Here is a 20424-nt window from a genome sequence, read left to right as displayed (position 1 = left end):
CTCTTGTCTTTTCCTTTCAGGTTGCAGGACTCTGTGGCAGTCTGAGTTTATTTATGTACCCCCAAAGAGAAAAGGATTATGTTTATAAACTGGTCTGTTCCTCTGGGTGTGATCCCTTTTGAATGTATTAGATTCAGCTGAGATGTCTTTGATTAAATTATGTTAAGATTAGGTTTTTTATTCAACCACTTTGGTAGGTGTAACTTGGGTTAACTCCCTGCCCCCTTGGGGGGTTGTGATAAATGGACACTCAATCAGAAGACACAGAATTAGAAGAAGATACATGGAAAAGAAGGAGAGCTCCATAGATATGGCAGAGGAGAGAGCTTTGATCCTGTGCCCCAGGAAGAGATAAACCATTTGCCTGATAGCTTGCAGCTGAAGAGAACAGAGCAGCTGACCTGAGGAAGTCCTGAAAGAAACAAACCCTATGCCAACCTGTGCCTGAGAGAGGAAGACTGAACACTTGCAGAGATTAGCAACCATCTTGCTTCAACATATGGCAGCTGATTTTGGTGAGAAAAGCAACCTTGAGTTGGACTCCTTAGAGTCTTGTACCTCTTAGCTTTTACCCCAAATAAATACCCTTTATAAAAACCAATAGATTTCTGGCATTTTACGTCAGCACCCCTTTGGTTAACTAACAGAATTTGGTGCAAGGAGAGTGAGGCAGTGCTTTTGAAATTGCCGAAAATGCTGGGACAGTTTTATAAATGAGTAAAGCCTTTTTTTTTTTTTTTTTTTTTAAGGAATTGTGAGATGCTTGATGGAAAAAACTTAGATTGCTTTGAAGAGACTGTTGTTAGGAATATGGAACCTAAAGTTATTTCTGATAAGGCCTTAGAAGGAAATAAGAAAATTAATGTATACCCAGGGGACCTGAATCTCTGGACTGACCATGTGATAGCCAGGTCCTGAGCCTCAACAGACTTGCAACTCCTACACTCTGGTTTATTGGACTTACCCCACTCATTTAATATGGAGATAAAGAAGGTCAACCACCACACCAGGGAGCCAAGACTGCCTGCAACTGAAAGCAGGAGGATTGCATCCAGCATCCATGTGGAATCTAAGCCCCCTCTTGATGTAGATGTGGAGTGGAGACAACCATTCCAAGGTCCACAGGATGGAGGAATAGAGTGGACTTACTGATATTCTGTTCATGAACTATTGTGATTAATAATCAAAGAAAATGTGGCATTGGTATGGAGAAAGTGGCCATGGTGGCTGCTGAGGGTAGGGAGTGGGAGGAAGATATGAGATATGGGGGCATTTTAGGGACTTGGAGTTGTCCTGGGTGGTGCTGCAGGGACAGTTACCAGACATTGTATGTCCTCCCATGGCCCACTGGGTGGAACGTGGGAGAGTATGGGCTATGATGTGGACCATTGACCATGAGGTACAGCAGTGCTCAGAGATGTATTCACCAAATGCAATGAATGTCTCATGATGATGGAGGAGATTGTTATGGGGGGAGGAATGGGAAAAGGAGGGTGGGGGGTATATGGGGACCTCATATTTTTTTAATGTAATATTAAAAAAATAAAGACAAAAAAACATTTTAAAAAAAAGAAAATTACTGGAAACTGGAGGAAAGGTGATCCATGTTTTAAAGTTGCAGAGAACTTAGCAATATTCACTCAATTATATGGAGAGCAGAATTTGAAAATTATGAACTTGGACATTTGGCCAAGGAGATTTCCAAACTAAATGTGGAAAATGTAGCCTGGTTTCTCTTACAGCTTATAGCAAAATGTTAGAGGAAAGAGATAAGCTGATAACTGAATTACTGGGCAAAAAGAAACCAGAAACTGATTTTGGAAATTTCAAGCCTCTGGAAATCAAGCACCCAGATGAAAGTGACCCATTTGAGGAATTAACTAAACTTAGAACTTGTAAGTCAGGATTAAAAATACCCTTATCCAGGAAAGACTTGTGGGAAGAGTAATTTTCTGATGGCTTAGATCTCTCCATCCTGCATGCTAAATCGACAAGCCTTTTGTGAGCTCTATATGAACAAAACCACTGTCAGCCCGGACTAACAGAGACATGGAGGGGAGATATGGAAGGGAAATGGTTTTATGAGTAGTTCCATGGAAGGTGATGTCTGGAATTAAGACATCTCCTTGGGCCAAGAGAGGAACCCTATCCATGCATATGGAAAGTGTGTGTTTGCCACACTGAAGAGGGTGGATGTTTTAGCCTGCTTTTCAGGGAGTGTTTTCCCATCCCAGGCTACAGGGAGGGTGGAGTATATTTCCCAACAGTTGGTTAGAGTGAGGTTGACATCTTAGTGCTCTGAGAGGGAAGGACCTGTTCCCCATAGATTAGGGAAGGCCAGATCACCACCTTGCTGCTCTGAGGAGATTAGGCCAGTATGCCAGAGATTAAGGAGATTGTTGCCCCCACCTCACTATACTAAGAGTAAGGCTCTACCACAGAGGTTGGATAAAGTGTAGCCATCACCCCCAACATTCTTGAAGGGTAAGATCTGGAGCTTGGTCACTGCCCAGATGCTTGATGGGGGTAGAATCAAGAAAATGGCCATTAGGCAAGCCTGTATAAAGGATGGACCCCCATGAGGCCCCAAGGAGAAGAAACCATCATCTTAAGAATGACTCTCAGACATTGAAATCTAATGAGCTAAGCCCTGTAGGTTTTCAGAAATGTTGGTGACCAGTAACTCATGTTTCCCTCCCAAATTCCCCTTACAGTAATTCAGATGTTTATCTGTGTCTGTCCCTGTGCATATTGAAGGCAGATAAATTGTTTCATAAGTTTCACAGGTCTATGGCCAGTGAAAACTTTGCCCAAGTCAAACTATATTTCTATAAACTGATTGTGATGTGATTCTGTACTTAGTATTGCTAACCAAAAGGACTTAAGTTTTTTTGGAATATTGTAATATCTTTTCTGGGATTCAAAGGGTGAAGTGTGGCCATTTGAGATAATTTATGAACCCCAAAAATCATAAGGATTATGTCTGTGAAGTGGCCTGTTCCTCTAGATGTGACTCCCTTTGATTGTATTAGATTCAGCTAAGATATATTTATTAAATTCATAATTTAATAAAGATTAGGGCTTTGATTTGACCACATCAGTAGGGTATAATTCAGGTTAAGTCCCCATCCCTTTGGTGGGCTGACATAAATAGGCGCTCACTCAAGAAGGCACAGAAGAAGAAGATACATGGAAAAGAAGGAGCACTCCATAGACATGGCAGAGGAGAGAATTTTGATACTGTTCCCCAGGAAGAGAGATGAGCCATTTGCAGTGATAGCTTGCAGCTGAAGAGAACAGAGCAACTGAGCTGAGAAGCCCAGAATGAAAAAAGAGAAAAATCCTATGCCAGCCTGTAGCTGAGATTGAGGATATCTGAACCCTTGCAGAAATCAGCAACCATCTTACTTCAACATATGGCAACTGACTTTGGTGAGAAAAGCAACCTTAAGTCGGACTCTTTAGGGCCTTGTAAGTCAAAATTTTTACCCTCCAAAAATACCCTTTGTAAAATCCAATAGGTTTCTGGGACTGTGCATCCGTACCCCCTTGGCTGACTAATACACACTCGCTGTAGTATCGCTTATAATTCCATCTCTTGGTGGCATATTCTTAATTTTTTGTTTATCTTTGAAGACTTTAAACTCACCCTCAGTTTTAAAAGATTGTTTTGCTGCATAGAGAATTCTTGGTTGGCAGTTTTTCTCTTTCAGAACTTTTCATATATCATACCACTGCCTTCTCACTTCCATGGTTTCTTATGAGAAATCAGTACTTAATTTTATTAGGCATTCCTTTTATGTGATGTATTGTTTTTCTCTTGCTGTTTTCAGAAAGCTTTCTTTATCTCTGGCATTTGACATTCTGGAAGTAGGTGTTTTGGAGTAAGTCTATTCAGATTTATTATGCTTTGGGTGCATTGTCCTTCTTGGATATTGATATTTATGCCTTTCATAAGGGTTGGGAAATTTTCTGTCATTATTTCCTCATATATTTTTTCTGCCCCTTTTCCATTCTTTTCTCCTTCTGGGACACCTGTAATGCATGTGTTTGTGCATTTCACATTGTCATTCAGTTCCCTGAGACCCCGTTCCATTTTTTCTAGTCTTTTTTCCTTCTGTTCTCCTGTTTTTTCACATTCACATTCTCTGTCTTCCATCTTACATATTCTGTCCTCAGTCAATTCAAATATGCTATTATATGCCTCCAATGTGTTTTTAAAACTCTTCTATTGAATCTTTCATTCCCAAAAGATATGTTACTTTTCTTTGCAAATTTTCAATTTCTTCTTTGTGTTCAACCAGTGTCTTCTTAATATCCTCAATTTCTTTAGCCATCTCATTGAATTTATTAAGGAGATTTGTTGATTTGTTTGGATATCTGTGATTAGCTGTCTCAAATCCTGTGTTTCATCTGAAGGTTTACTTTGTTCCTTTGGCTGGGCCATATATTCCTGTTTCTTAGTATGGCTTGTAATTTTTTGCTGGTGTCTTGGCATCTAATTTTTTGTGTTTATTCTGTGCTCAGTTTTTCTCTTTAGCCTATGGCTTTCTTATTGGTTGGCTTTTTGCTAAAGCTTCCTCTATTCCTCCTCTCTGAATGTTAGTAGGTTCTGTTTGGTTTTTATTTGTCTCTTTATATTTTTAATACTCATTTTTTCTTCTCTTGCTCCTATGTCCTGGACAGCTAATTTTGAAGAAGTGTTCCCCTGGACACAACCTTCTCAGTTCTGGGTTCCCATTCAAAAAAGTCTCTGGGGCCTAGAAGAGAGTGTAGATTGATTCCAATGTGCTCTGGCAAAGAGAACTTAAAGCCCTCCAATCATCTCTTTGATATCTCCCTCAATCTAGACTTTCCTAAAGTACAGGTAGCTCTCTTTATCCAGTTGTTCTATGCTGCCTAAGGTTATTCTGTGCCTTTAATTCTCAACTTACTTATCTTCTGATGGGGTGTGGTTGAAACTGATGTTTCCAGCCTATCCAGGATGAAACTGTTGCACAGCTCCCAGCCTTTGAGATCTGAGTTCTCTGATCAACTGCCACCCCACTTCCCAGGTTGGAGAGATGACTCTGCCTGCACTGTCTTGATAGAATGGTCAGAGAGTTCTTGGTTCCTCTCTTTCCTTGGGCACCTTGGGGATGAGAGTGCAGCAGCTGTTAAGGCTGTGTGGGGTCAATCTGCCTGTACTGCCAGCTGAGAAAGTACCTGCTTCCTTTCCTTCCAGTGGACATTGGGACATGGAAGTGGAGTGTGCATCAGCCCCTTTAAGGTAGATGGCCCTTTTAAGGTGGACAGGGTAAATCTGCCAGCACTTCTGGTAAGAGAGTGTATGCTTCTTCTCCTTCCAGGGGGGCATTGGGGCCCTATGTGAATATACCTGCTCTGCCTAGAGACAGTATTCAAACTGCACCCAATTTCCATTCCTGCTTGGTGTGGGGGCCTAAGTGGATTTTCACGCTAGGATCACTGGATCTGATTCCTACTGCCCCAAGGAACCAATGTATTTTTCAGTTACGCCTGTGTAGCAGTTTGATATTATTGATGAATTTCAAAAAGAAATATTGGATTATCTTTGTAAACTGGTCTTTTCCTCTGGGCATATGAGATTATATTGGATTCAGAAATTAACTTGATTAAATAATCAAGTAAACCTCTTGTGTCGGTAGGGTGTTGAGTACCTGCCCCTTGGTGGGTGGGGAGTCACAGATAAAAGGCATGGCAAAGGACAGAGTTGGGAGCTTTTAATTTGGAGTAAATTTGATTTTGGAGTTTGATGCTGGAGCTGGAGTCCCAGGGAGAGAGACAGAGTCGTTAACCTGATAGTCTACATCTGACCTTGTGGAGAGAGGCAAAGCCTAGAGACCTTCATAGTCTACAGCTGACCTTGTGGAGAAAACAGAGGAGCTGAGCCCAGAGGAAACCAGGAAACCTGAACCCTCACACATCGGCAGCCATCTTGCTCCAACCCATGAAAATAGGCTTTGGTGAGGGAAGTAACTTATGCTTTATCTGTATCTGTATCTGTATCTGTATCTGTAAGCTCCTACCTCAAATAAATACCCTTTATAAAAAACAACCAGGGAAGCAGATGTGGCTCAACAGATAGAGTGTCCACCTACCACATGGGAGGTCCAAGGGTTCAGTACCCAGGGCCTCCTGGCTCATGTGGTGAGCTGGCCCACACAGGGATGCCCCCGTGTAAGGGTGCCCCCCACACAAGGAGTGGCCCCTGTGCAAGGAGAGTCACCTCACATGAAAAAAAGTGCAGCCCACCCAGGAATGGTGGCACATACAAAGAGAACAAACACAGTAAGTTGATGCAACAAAAAGAGACACAGAGTCCCCAGTGCCGCCTGATGAGAATACAAGCAGACACAGAAGAACACACAGCAAATGGACACAGAGAGCAGACAATGGTGGGGTGGGGAGTGGGTGAGAGAAATAGATCTTTAAAAAAAACCCACCAATTTCTGGTATTGTGCATCAACACCCCTTTGGCTGACTAATACACTCTGCTTCCACTCTTGCTAGGGGGTAGATGTAGCAGAAATGTGGCTGGCTTCTTCTCGGTGGCTTGGGCATGTTTAAACTAAAAATTGAAATCAGGTAACAAAATTCGCCAATCAAAGTCAAGCACTCCTGCATTTGAATCATAGCTTTATGACATACTAACTCTGGCAGGGTTACTAAGATTTTCAGAGCCTCAGTTTCCCACATATGAAAAGCAGAAACAGAAGCAGCATTATTGCAATAGATAATCATGAATGCTTATCATGTTCCAGACATGCTCTTTAGTGCTTTGCATATAATAACTCACTTATTCTTTACAGGTAACCCCTAAAGATAAGTATTATTTCCCTTTTTTAGGTGATGAAATTGAGACATAGAGGATTAAATAACCTGGCCACACAGTAAATAATTGGGGGAGACAAGATTTGATTCCAAGCAATTTGATCCAATATCTGGGTTCTTAACCTAGATTTCATACTGCCTGCTGAGACTTTTGTGAGAATTAAATAAAATAACCTATATAAACTACCCAGCAAAATGCAAAACCATAACTTCTAAATACCCTGATGAACAGGAACTTTGTAAAAGTTGGGTTTGCTTGAAAGTAAAACTTGGCTTGTGACTTAGCAGGGGAAAAGGCAATGAAAAGTTGTTTCACTTTTTTTGAAATACAAAGAACATTTGCCTGAACTTTACTGCACTTCCCTGGATATGTAATTCTTCTTCCTTCTCAGAGTACCTTAATTCTATTCCCAAGTAGGTTTGTGTTATCCTCCAAATTATTCTACTGAGCTTTTTGAAGACAAAATCAGCAGTAAGGTCATTCCTTAGAAATAATATAGCTAGGATATCCAGATTTCAACATAGATTTTAGAATACTAAGATTTCCTCAAAATATATACAGGCAAGGATTATTATGTGTTTTGTTTTCATTCATATTTTATCAGAATGTTTGTCCATGGAGTTAACATTTATTTGTTGTTGACAGATATTTATTAAGCACCTACTATATACCAGGTATAGTACAAATTACTGACATCAGTTTATTCACATTGGACTACTTCAGGGATGTTTGTGGTTCTTTCTTCTGGTGTCTTCTTCTTGAGGCAAGATTACCTCAATTTGATTTGGAGTAAATGTGTCCTATTCCTCAATTTTATTCATGTGATTCAGGAGAACCTGGTATCATCTCCTATGTTCTATTACACAGCATCCTCTGGCAATAATGATTTGTGCAGAGGTTGGTAGATGGATTAGCCCTACCAAATCCAATTTAATTCTGAGAGAAAGACATGGCTTCTGTCACACTAAGGAACATCATGGGATTGTGAAGTCCTAGGAGCCTCCAGTAGACATATTTCCACCTTGAGGAAAGCTAACATTAGTATGAAACCAATAGATGCCAGAGTGTAAATATGGTGAGAAAATACAACGCAAATATGACCTTGATCTTATCATTAAACTGCTGTATTAAGCCACACCTGAAATTTCATTTTCCTATTCCTTTCAGTTATACATGAACCAGTAAATTCTCTTTATTATGTAAGCCAGTTGTGTTTGGATTTTTTTCCCTAGAAATAACAGATATCGGGTTGCTATAAATTTCTAGTGTGACTATGATTTAAATGTAGCCCTGAGATGCTAGCAAAACAAGTAGTCTTTAGTCTCAAGAGTACCTGGCATGCAATTTGAGCTCCCTGGACCTCATTAGTACTCAGCTACTTCGCCACAAAGGATGAAATAATTAGTTGATTTGCCATTATTTGGGGGGTTTAGTTAGGGTTTCCAAAGGTGTGCTTTGTGTTTGTTTTATTTTCTACTATGGTTGCCAGGGAGAAATCCAAGCATTGGAAAGATGTCTGAGCATCTATATAACTTTTTGGAGTGGTTCAGTCAAATATAGCACTTTTGACAACCAAAGACTGAATAATAAGAAATTTCTGGACTGGTGTCCTTAAATATATCTTTAAAGGCTTTACACTATATTTGCTATTGTGAAAGTATCCTCCAGAACTCTGGCTATATTAGGAAGTATAGCAATCAAAAGTGAGGGGGAGGGAAGAGGACTTGGCCCAGTGGTTAGGGCATCCATCTACCACATGGAAGGTCCGCGGTTCAAACCCTGGGCCTCCTTGACCCGTGTGGAGCTGGCCCATGCGCAGTGCTGATGCACGCAAGGAGTGCCCTGCCATACAAGGGTGTCTCCACGTAGGGGAGCTCGACACACAAGGAGTGTGCCCCATAAGGAGAGCCACCCAGCGTGAAAGAAGTGCAGCCTGCCCAGGAATGGCGTTGCTCACATGGAGAGCTGACACAACAAGATGACGTAACAAAAAGAAACATATTCCTGTGCCGCTGACAACAACAGAAGCGGGCAAAGAAGAACATGAAGAATATACAGCAAATAGACACAGAAAACAGACACCTGGGGTGGGGGACAGGGGAAGAGGAGAGAAATAAAATAAATAAATAAATCTTAAAAAAAAAAGTGAGGGGCAGAGTTTTTTCTCCATTTCCAGTGACTTCTCCTACTCAGTCGACCTAACCAACACTAAACCTCTTTCTTTCTCCTTGAATAAGCCAAGCATGTTCTCACCTTGGAACTTTTGCATTGGCTCTTCTCTCTACCTGGTAGATAGCCGGTTTGAGGCTGCTGCTTGTTTCTCCCTTACCTGCCTAAAGTCTTTGCTCAAATATCACTTCTATAATGTGTTGCTGCCATCCCACCTAAAATTGCAAACGCTCCCCTGCAAATCAGACATTTCTATTCCTCCCCTGCCTTATATTCTCGATAGCATTCATCACCATTTAACATCCTATATATGCTTTATTTCCTTTATTGAAACATGTCCACCCACTGAAATGTAAAGTGAGGGCGAGGTGTTTCTGTTGTTGTTTTGTTCACAGCTGTATCCCCAAAGCCCACAAAAGTCCCCACCACACATTAGCTGATAAATACATGTTTGTTAAGTGGAGGAATGTGACCTTGTACCAAAATGGAATCATTTCTGTTCCTAGATGCCATACTGAGGGAAAATTTCTAAGAAGGGGAAAAATTAGATGATAGATTTGATTTCCATAGTGAGTAAATTTACATATGAAAAAAGATTAAAATAATTAAGACTGAAAGGGGCTATAATTGAAATATGAAATACTAAAACACTTTAAAGAGTGCATTGCAACATTGTGAGAATTGTCTCCAAGGTGTAATCCTTGTGTTAATAAAGACCAATTTAGAGGTGAAAAGCCTAGACACCAGCATCTGCCTCAAGCCTCTCCCACAGTGAGTCAGGAGCCCTCAAGAAGTAAAGATTGCACACTGTCTATTCCAATGAGGGGTCAAAGGAAGGTAACATTTTAATTAGCTCTTCTCAGGAATAAAATTATGGGACAGAAATTCCAAAGGAAGTTTCCAGTTCCTATCTTCAGAAGAGAGTCAAAAACTATCAACAAGAGAATAAGGCTGCAAGAACTTTGTAAGCATCTGTAACCCTCATCACTTTCCCACGTTTGTTATGTTTATCTCTTCAATGTTTTTCTCTGAGGTATTAGCATTAAAACCCTTGAAACAAAAGAGGTCTGTGTAATTCTGTCAAAGGTAAGTAAGCAAGGGAACAAACCAGCAAGACTTCACAAGCCTCTGCCTTCCCTTCTTAGTGGATAAGAAGCCCCCAAAAGATAGCGTGGGCAGAGTGGCTATTGCAAAGAGAGGAAACTGTCTGAGTCTCTCCAGCTTGTAGGAAGGAAGAAAAGAGCCCAATTTGAGATGAGCTTGAGAATGGTCCTGGGGCTGTTCTATAGAAATGTCTTTGGTTCTCCCCATTTAAAATTTATCCCTGCTAGAAGATACAGTGTTCATATGAAAAAGCATTCAAAACTAGTTTTAAATACATTTGTGGTAAAACCAATGTTAGTGGGCATTTTAAGCAAATGAAGGAGATTTGGTGTTCTTTTTGGAGTGTAACGTTAAGCAAAGCATCTTCAAGTACCTCTAAATATACCTTGGTAACCAAGAAAGGCCAAATCACAAACTAGTTAGATCATTAACCAGTTTGGCTGAATATGGCATATATGACCTTCTATGATTATGTTGAGAATACTCCTTTTAAATGAATGTGCCAATGGAAATCTAGGCTGATATTTCCTTGGTAGCAGAAACTGCTTCTAAATAGAACAAATTAAATGCATTTGATAGTGATGCAAAATATTTCATCTTGCCTGTGAAAATGTTCAGAAAGGTACCTTGACATACCAAAATGTCTACAAATATTATCACTCCCTCTTGCCAAATTGACCAAATGCATTAATGATGATGCCTCTCTACATAATTCTGATTGGATGGTGGTTCTTAATCTGGAGTGATTTTACCTCCCAGGGGACTTGGCAATGTCTGGGGACTTTTTGAGTGTCATGACTTCGAGGGTACTACCGGTATCTATTAGGTAGTGGTCAGAGACGCTGATAAGGCAACCTACAATGCACAGGACAGTCCTCATGACAAAATATCCTGCCAAAATGTCAGTAGTGCTAAGGTTGAGAAACATTGCTCATAGAACATTAGGCAGTGGAGTAAGCAGAACTAAATCGAAACAAAAGCAAAAACCTTCATACAATTGGTATGTCCCAAGTTTAAATTTTACTGTAATATTTACCTTCTAGGGATGTTTTCTTTTAGATTCACATCAAGAAAAGAATGTAGTTGCTTTCAACTTTTCAACTTTGAATTATTTAACAATTAACTATACAGCATGTAAATATATAGTGTCATATATGATACTCTCCGCCAAATTCCATTAATACGTTTTCATTTCTTCCTTATTAATAGACAAATGATTCTGACTCCCTGGATGGCATAACTCAATATTGTTCAAACTTCTGGCATGCACATCTTGATACCACATTGTAGATGATCAACAGCCTGCAGGCCAAAAATTTAGTCTCATTTAAGCTTTTCAGCAAACAATTGTGTCTACTGATTTCTTCGATGAAAAAATACTTAAGAAAACTGGGATAGCAGGGAAGTGAAATGAATAAGCACGGTCTCATACAAACCTACAAACCTGTTGTTTTGTCTTAGAACAAATTTTCAATAATCTGATGAGCTCTCTTGTGTGGCTGGTCAGACACATTCCTTGAAGAATGAGACAGGTCCCCAACAATGGTGAAGTATTCTATCCATCCCGAGCGATGTAACAATACACACATGTAAACATTCCATCCCTAGGAGAGGATTTCTGGAAAAATAATTTTGCCTATTCTCCCAATTCAAACAACTGCAGATACATTCCATTGTGTCATTTTCAATAAAAACAGGTGGCCTGCTGGTTCTTCATACTGGAACTCTGCTTTGTCCTGTGAATAAGATGTAAACTACAGTTTAACCACACGTGTGTGTAATGTATTTACAGTGATATAAATTGGAGACTCTTCAACTGACTTTATATCAAGCATTCCAATTCTCTGCACATTTTGAAGAGCAATAGGGTAGTCCCTCCTTTTTTCCTAGAGTACCAAGTACTAAAATTTGCGGAAAAAATTTTATGAACTTTCTCACTAGTGACTGAATTAAGTGGCAACACTACTACACAGATAAGTTACACTGTGTTCCCGTTCCAATTCCCAATGAGTCACTGTATTCTTTTTATGTTTGCCATTTCATGTGTCACCACTTGTACATCCACCCACATATTCTTGCAGAAATAAATCTATGCTTTTGGAGAAAGCTTCTAGAAAGCCAAGCAGGGGTAGTCAAAGTACAGAGGAGCTGTGTGAGAAGCATACAAAATGATGGTTCTAAAGTTGTGGTGCCTTTACTTCTGGTTATTAATAAAGCTTTTGGAAACAAATTTTTCTTTTTTTGCATTTGATTCTACATTTACCTTGCCAGTGGAGAAAGATTAAATAGTTATTAGTCTGTACAACTTAGTTTGGTGTAAAGAATTTATTGCTGGGCTAAAATTAACCAGTTACCATAGAGAAGCTTTGGGTCCAAGACACGTCTTTGGGGGTAAACAGGCCATGTGCTCATGAATGTGCAAACATATACACTTAGGTTTACTCTCCTGTCTTCTAGCCCTTAGGAAATACCTCGAAATCCTTACAAGATGTCACTGTCTTTGTATTGCTTACTGTGAACTCTCAGTATAAGTTGGGGGACTAAGGAGATGAATTTCTACTAGAAAGATGTCGTTTATATAAGCAACTTATTGAGAAGTCTTAACGGGGTGGGTGGTATAAATATGCTATTTCCCCAGTTGCTGCTGTTAGTCTTGCTGTATTAAATTTTGATATCTCAACCCTTAAAGAGAAGAGGAGATTCCCCAAAACTCTGGGCACTTTCAACAATTAAAACTCGATTCAGCCCAGTTTAAAACTTCATTATATATACACTTCATAGACTTCCTTCTTTCTCAAAAGAAGCTGGGCTTCTGGCTTGGAGAGGAGGAATGGAACTAAAAACATCCTGTGTGCTTGATATATGCCCTTCCCACCTCCTTTTTTGGCATTGAGTTAAGAAAGAAAGATAGAGGAAAATGGACTAACATTTTCTTTTGTCACAGAGCAAGAGTGCTGCTGTTTGTTTAGCTGGTACTGATAGGTAATGCCCTCTGTGTCGTAACTGTCCAAATGCTGAGCCTTGTGGGCTGAGAGAGTATCCTTTGGGCAGCCCTTTGGAGCTTCCTCAATACTGGCTGAGACTCTGGCTAGAGCCCAACTCTTCCACTCCAGCTTCAGCTACTGAACAAAAACTACTGGGGTTTCCACACCCACCGTGGAGGGCCAGCAATACAGCCTAAACTTGGTTTATTTCTTTGGCGTCCCCAGACTGAAAGGAAGTTCAAATACCAGCACTTGTGCCATGTCAGACAGTGGAGTGTAGGTTAGGTATAGAATAAGGGTTTATCTAGTATGTTTTGTTTTCATCTTTAACTAAGGGGAAAGTCATATTCAGCATCTTAAAATATTTAAATAGGAGAAATTCAGGAGATGCTATGTAAGACAGCATCAAATTGACTGGTATAAATGACAGCTGCACAATTTACTGTGTGACCTTGACTAAGTAACTTAACATCTCTGAGCCTAGATAGTTTCAAATACAACTATACAGATATGTTAGGTAAGCTATATAGATGTCAAATTTTTTTTTAACTCAGATATCTGCTAATGGGTAGAGATTTAAACTTCAACAACATAGGAAAATGAGAGCAGAGCTTTATTTCTGAAATGATTTCACATCTAGGTATTTTCTGCTAAAGGTATTTATTCTCCTCCAAATGCCTTTCAAGAAGAGGTGTTTTTTTTTTTAATACATCTTATTTCCTTGAAAAAATTGTAGTTTTGATATGATGTAAGCATAACAGCATTTTCTAGAACAGCAGGTCTCAAACATTACTATATCTAAGTATCACTCACAAAATGTATTAAAAATGCATTTTACTAGGCACAAACCTCACATTCTGATTTAATAGGACTACATTGTGGACAGGAATCTACATTTTTACCAAACACTTTCCTGCTTCCCAAGGATCTGATAAATGTGACCATCAGACCACAGCTAGAGGAACATTGTTTTAAGATGGATGTGAAACTTTTTCTTACTGAGGGATTTCTGTGGACGTTGGCAGCTGGTTTCCTTAGTTTGCAAGGAATGTCTTGTATTATACTAGACAAAGAGGAAAAAACAGGGGCTATGAAATTAGAGTTTTGACTTGATCACTGATTCTGTAGTAGTTACAGAAAGTAAGTGATATTTTCAAAAAAGTGATAGCCTTGTATACATATTATGCATGAGCAACTCTATTACAAAAAGGTGTTTCTTAATGTGCAGAGGAAAAAGCAGACCTTAAAGGCATTGCACCACAGAATTATAACTATACCTAGGGGGGAATGGCAAATCTCTATTTTTATTGTACAAATAATAGACATACTAACAAGAAGCAAAGCTTATAAAAGCAAATGGTTTTTTCGCTAAGCACACTTTCTTCCAAATTTTTAAAATTATATTTCATCTCTTTATATCAAATAAGGTGGCACATTTAATATCAAATAACAGGTGCTTTGCTAAATATTTGCCTGCAAAATACTGAGATTCTCAATTTAAATCTGTAAGCTTCACTCTGTTTCTGACTACACTTCTCTTATTCAGAACATATCCCTTATTCCAGAAACATCTGGAAAACCTCATTAGCATTTTGATGCAAATGATATATATTTTTCCTTTTGCATTTCCATGCCACCTTCTCCCTTACCATCAACCCCAACAGTGCCATTCCCCAAAGGGCAAATTGAATGAAATATCCCTGCTCCCAAGTAAGAAATAAATTGATAAGTTCAGTGATAATAAATACACCAGGGATCATAATATTAGAATGTTTAAATAAAATGATGAATTATCTAATCACTTTTTATGCAGGAAAGCAATGATACCATAAACCGGTAGATCTTTACTTTAAGGCAAACTCTCCCTGGTCTCTGATTCAGGCAAGACAACTCCATCATCCAGACTTCTCTGTGGGGAATGTAGGTGAAATTTGTTGAAGGAGTCTCAGCTTATTCTGAAACTCTGCAGCAAACCATGATTTTGCGACTGGGCTTGTTCTCGTTTAAAATAATTTTGGTTCTAAACTAGAAAAATTGTGTTCTCTAGACTCAAGATGATTTCCCATAGTACCTAAAATCAGTATATGAAGCGTTATATAAAACTGACAAGTTTGTTCTTCTGTCTCTTTCTGTGCAAAGCATAATTCAGTCCTGTAGGAAGCTCACAGCACTCAGGCAACCAAATAGCATGTGTAAGCCTTATGTTATTCTGCCCTTTCCCAATATTTAGAAACTGATATCTATCTCTTCAAGAGGATAAGTATTGTCCTAAGTTAAAGAAATGCAGGTCAGGCTTAGCCTGCCTTTGCTCTGTTGAATTCTTCAAATACATACCAGGTTAATGAAGGCTAAACTGTGGTGGGCTAGACTTTTGGATGAACATCGAAGTCTCCTTTGATCCTGATAACCCATAAATGTTCAGCATGAGTGAGTTTTCATGGTCAGCAAGCAGTGATTTTGATACTTTACTTAAGCTCTAGCCCAATGTGGTTTATTTTACTTATGTGGATGGTATGCTTAGAACTAAGAAGCAGGAAAAATTGGAAACAGCACAAGGGTACAAGATATAACGTATAAGGCACTTTTTCCTAATTATCTAGGAATCTGCATCATTTCTTTGTGGCTTCTAGGGCTCTTTCTTTGTCTATGAGCTTATCTGAATAAAATAAGCAAAAGCTCAGAGAGCTGTTCTTCACTTTATTTTGGAAGTCCCTATCTGCGTTCTTTAAGCTTCTTTCTATCATGCCAAAAGCTCCTGACCAGAGGCCAAATGTCTTTCTATCACCTGGTACTAGAGCCCAGGTACTTTTTCAACATCTGGGGCCAGCGACCACATGCTTTCTATCACCTGTTAACAGGAGACCCAAGAAGGATAAAATGAAGTAGAGTGAAGGTATATAAACAGACATGCATCAAATAATGGCCTTCTCTTTCAATACTTAAATAATAAAAACACCATCTCCTGATAAATGCACTGTAAACTCAAAGTATCTCAATTTTACTTGTGTTAGAAAATGTCCTATTTGTAGGATCCAGTGGAATTAAGGATTCAAATAGAAAGAAATATATTTATATAGTTTATGTAAAATGTAAATGTAATTTATTCCATAATTTATTTAGGTGCTCTTGGAAGACAGGGTAGTGGTTACCCTAGTAAGGGTAGTGGCTGGGAGGAGGCAGCATAAAGGCTTCTGGGGTACTGATCATCTTGTGTTTTTTCATCCTGGTGTTACCTACATGGATGTATTCAGTTTGTGATGTTTGGTTACAGTGTATATTTATATGTGCATCTTTTGAATACTATACTTCAATAAAAGGAATATATATATATATATAAGGATTTTTCAACTTCGGCACTACTGGCATTTTGGACCAGATAATTCTTTCTTGGGGGAGCTAACCTGTATATTGCAGGAAGGTTAGCATGCCTGACATCTACTCACTTGATGCCAGTAGCATCTTCCGTCCCCGGTTGTGAAAATTTAAAAAAATGGCTCCATGCATTACCAAATGTTCTCTGGGAAACAAAATCTTGAGACTCTCTGAGGTAACCTAATGCTGTGAAAGACTGTAAGTCACCTATCTAGAAGAAATAGTTCATGAAGATAAAATTATTACATCAAAACAATAAGGAATATTACCAGCCTTAAAGAAAATTATCTGGGTTGGCATTACTGGAAATTCATGCTGTCTTCATAATATTTAATGTTTATTAGGGCTTTGATATGCCACATTCTCCACTACTTAACCCTCATGCATAGCTTCTATAAATCAAATACAGCCAATTCAAAAATGCTTTTGACAACTGATTGATTGATTAATCTCAGTTTTGAGCAGAATAATTGGCAAGAAAAGGGAATTAATTAGAGGGCTATATTATTTATAGCAACAAGAGGGCTCAAGATTACCTGCAAGATAAATATACCAAGGTACTCTCAGTTCTATTAACAAAACCTGACTTTACAAATGACTGTGGAGGAAGACAAGTGAGTAATTGAAAAGAATGAAAGTTGCCAAATCTCTGGGTGTGAAGAATTCCTAATACAATTCAGATTGTTCACAACAATTGATAAAATTAGTAATAACTGGGTTATTACAGAGACAAACCAAATGAGAAATTCTGAGACAAAAGCACTGGGGTTAAGGAAGCAAACAAAAGGTGTTTTTTAAAAAAATGACATTAATATTCTAAGAAAACACTTTAAAAGACTGCAAACACCAGACTCACAAAACTAGCAAATCTTGATAACTCTTTTTATTAGGACAAAATGCTTTCTGTTTAAAGGGCATCCAAGATGTTTTTGTTTGGCTTTTGTTTTGGTTTTGATCTTTTGCTGTGTATAATTTTTTAAGACGACTTATGGTTTGAAAAGAAAAATAATGCCATCTGAATTCAATGTTTTACCAAGAACTGTTTATCAGTGTTTCATTCTGTGCACTCAGAGCATTAATGCTTTCTTTTTTTTCCCCAAAGCCAGATTTGGATCACTTGCTTGAGCTGGGCCTGGAGGAGAAACACAGCATGTATGATGAGCTGATTAATTACTAGAAATCAAATGCCTTGCAGTCAGGAGCTCTGTGCTTGAAAGACAGCATCCCAACTGGAGCAATGGTGATCCACATGTATGCGTGGAAAGACAGAACATCTCGGGGATCAAGTTTCACTGTGACCTGAAACAAAGGACTTAAGAATGATTGTTTATCCTTGACTGTGTGGCCTGTGCCTTTTTTTTTTTTTTTAACAAGCGCTTTCTAGGTATGATTTTAAAGTCAAAGAATCTCTATTAAATCAACCTCAGGATTTTTTCATCTTAAAAAATAGTATGCATGAATTTCCTCATTGCTTTTCCAACCCTTTCACACACCTTGCAACTTAGGTAGTAATTCATAATTAAAGGTTAGGATATGTCTTATTTCAAGTCTTGTCTGCATAAATAGAATCTTTCACGCCTGTCTCTTAGGAAGAGTTCCTCATTTAAAATAGAGTGTATGTCTACCAGAAGATATAAACAGGCAGAATAATAGGAAATTCTGGGAACAATATACTGCGAGCTCCAGAATCTTGAAAGTCATTAATAAACATAGATGGGCAAGATCAGTTTGTTGACCAACTTTTCATGACTTCAAAGATCACAGAAATATGCAACTTATTCACTCAATTCACTATGTAGCTTGGTTTCTTTTCCATGCCTAATTACCATAAAACTTTCATTAAAATCTCAAATCCATTTGTAAGAGGAACTAAGGTCAAAGGGTCCAGTAATGAATTCTCACATAGGACAGTTTGACTATTTTTAGTTGCTTGTTGTGTTTTTTGTTGTTGTTTATTGTTTTTTGTTTGTTTGTTTTGTCTCATTGGGATCATTTGTTTTCCCAAAAATTGCTTCCAAGGAAACAACCAGAGGTAGAATCCAGAGCTGCGTTGCTCCTATGCTGCTGCACACGGAGGATAATATCTCAGAAAGTTGTGTTGTACCATTAAAAACTTTAGATCCTGGCCTCACTACTTCAAGTCACTGAAACTCATGAGTCCTCAGTAAATTTTTAAAAATCAAAGCTATTGATTAACAAGAGCACTGGGACCAAACCCTTTCTAAACTATCTGAGTTTGTCTATCTCAGAAAACAGGTGGATCATGAGCTCTAAAATAAAACATAATGTTCTTTAGCATTGACTTTGTTCTCGTGTTGCCTTAGAAAGCTGTGAGGCAATGAGTTCGTGAAGGAAGTAAGATAAGAGATGAGGTGCTCCAACTAAAGAGCCTCAGATTTGGGGAAACAGATACTAGTACAAGCATGTAACTATAAATATTTTAAGATTAACCAGTGGCATGTGTTCATGTTTAAAAGCTATTTATAAGGGAAACCCAAATACTGCTGTGAGGAAATAAGGGGTAAAAAAGCTTTAAAATGAATGTGTAGTTTATCCACTCTTGTTTTACACTGTGTGTTCTCTGCTTTGGAATTACCATCTTCTCCTAGCCCAGGAGCCTGCCACCCTCTAGTAATGTGGGACACTGGGCAAAGAAGGATCCTTCAGTTAGGGAGGTTACGAATTAAATCAGGCTTGTTTGGCAGGGCACTTATTTAGAACCCAAATGCCATCTGGACTGGAGATCCTCTTGCTGCTAATTAGAAAATCATTCATCTGTCCTAGACTTAAACTTCAGAACTAAAATCATATCCAAGTATGTGAGTTGGAGAGGGATACAACAGATAGAAATTAGTCTGACATCAAAATAATCCTGACAGTCACAATGATCTGAAAATTTATGTATGGAACTCAAAAAATTCAAACCTTTTAAAAAGTTAAATGAAATTGGATTTTCATTCTTCAAGCCCCTTTTTCTTCCTTCACAAAGCCTTTACTATTTCTTTTGTAGTATACCACTGGTTTCAGGTTTACTTTATTCTTTGCCATCCTATCCTAACTTTGATTCTACAGTCATTTTACTGAGACTCTTCTCTGCACTGAATGAATATAATGATGACAGAGGCAAGTAGTTCCTGCCCTCAAGTAGCTCATATTTCCTCTCCGAATGTTCAATTTCCTATTTCTACTCAATAAAACAAATGACTGTGAAATGAAAATTAACCTCCCTAGATATCTTTTCCCCCTATATACTTTATCTCACTTTCTGATTTCTCAATTACCTGGGATGTATATTATAGATATTAAATGTTTATGGAGTTCTGCTTATTTATCTATGGTATTGCAATTTGTTGGCAAATTGGATGGACTTCATTGAACATTTTGCAAGAAAATTCATGTTTACTTAATTTAAAAATTGCTCTTCAAAAGCCCTCCACTTATTAGCTATGTAGTAATCATTTATGAATTATATCTAACCCTAAATGTCTTTGATCTGCTCTTTTTTAAGAAGTATGGCATAATTTTTTTACAAAAGTTATATTTCAGTTTTAAGTGCATTGTATAATTCTCCCCTTTTGGCAGCAAATTTACCCTCCTAATTATGTTTACCTCAGGCTAATATTAAAATTGGTTTGCATTCCATGACATAAAAACTGCCTTGGGGAGAGGTCATGGAAAGAGGGACTTGACCCAGAAACATGCAGACAAGGGAAAAGTCTGCCCCAGGGTATAGATTTAACCTAGATAGTACAGAAAGGGGATAAACCACAAACATAGAACCAGGAGGCACTTCTCTCTAAAAATTGAACTACAAATCCTATTAAAACTTTCCATTCATGCTAATTTTCCTCTCATTTTTTATTCTTTATCCTTGTCCAGGTAAAAATCACAAAAACTATTCCTCTGCCCACCCCCTTTATCATTTTATTTTGCCCTTAAAGA

Source organism: Dasypus novemcinctus, chromosome 9 (assembly GCF_030445035.2).
Source record: "Dasypus novemcinctus isolate mDasNov1 chromosome 9, mDasNov1.1.hap2, whole genome shotgun sequence".
In the NCBI taxonomy this organism is placed as follows: Eukaryota; Metazoa; Chordata; class Mammalia; order Cingulata; family Dasypodidae; genus Dasypus; species Dasypus novemcinctus.
The sequence above is the reverse complement of the archived record's forward strand: the minus strand, read 5'-3'. Positions refer to the sequence as shown.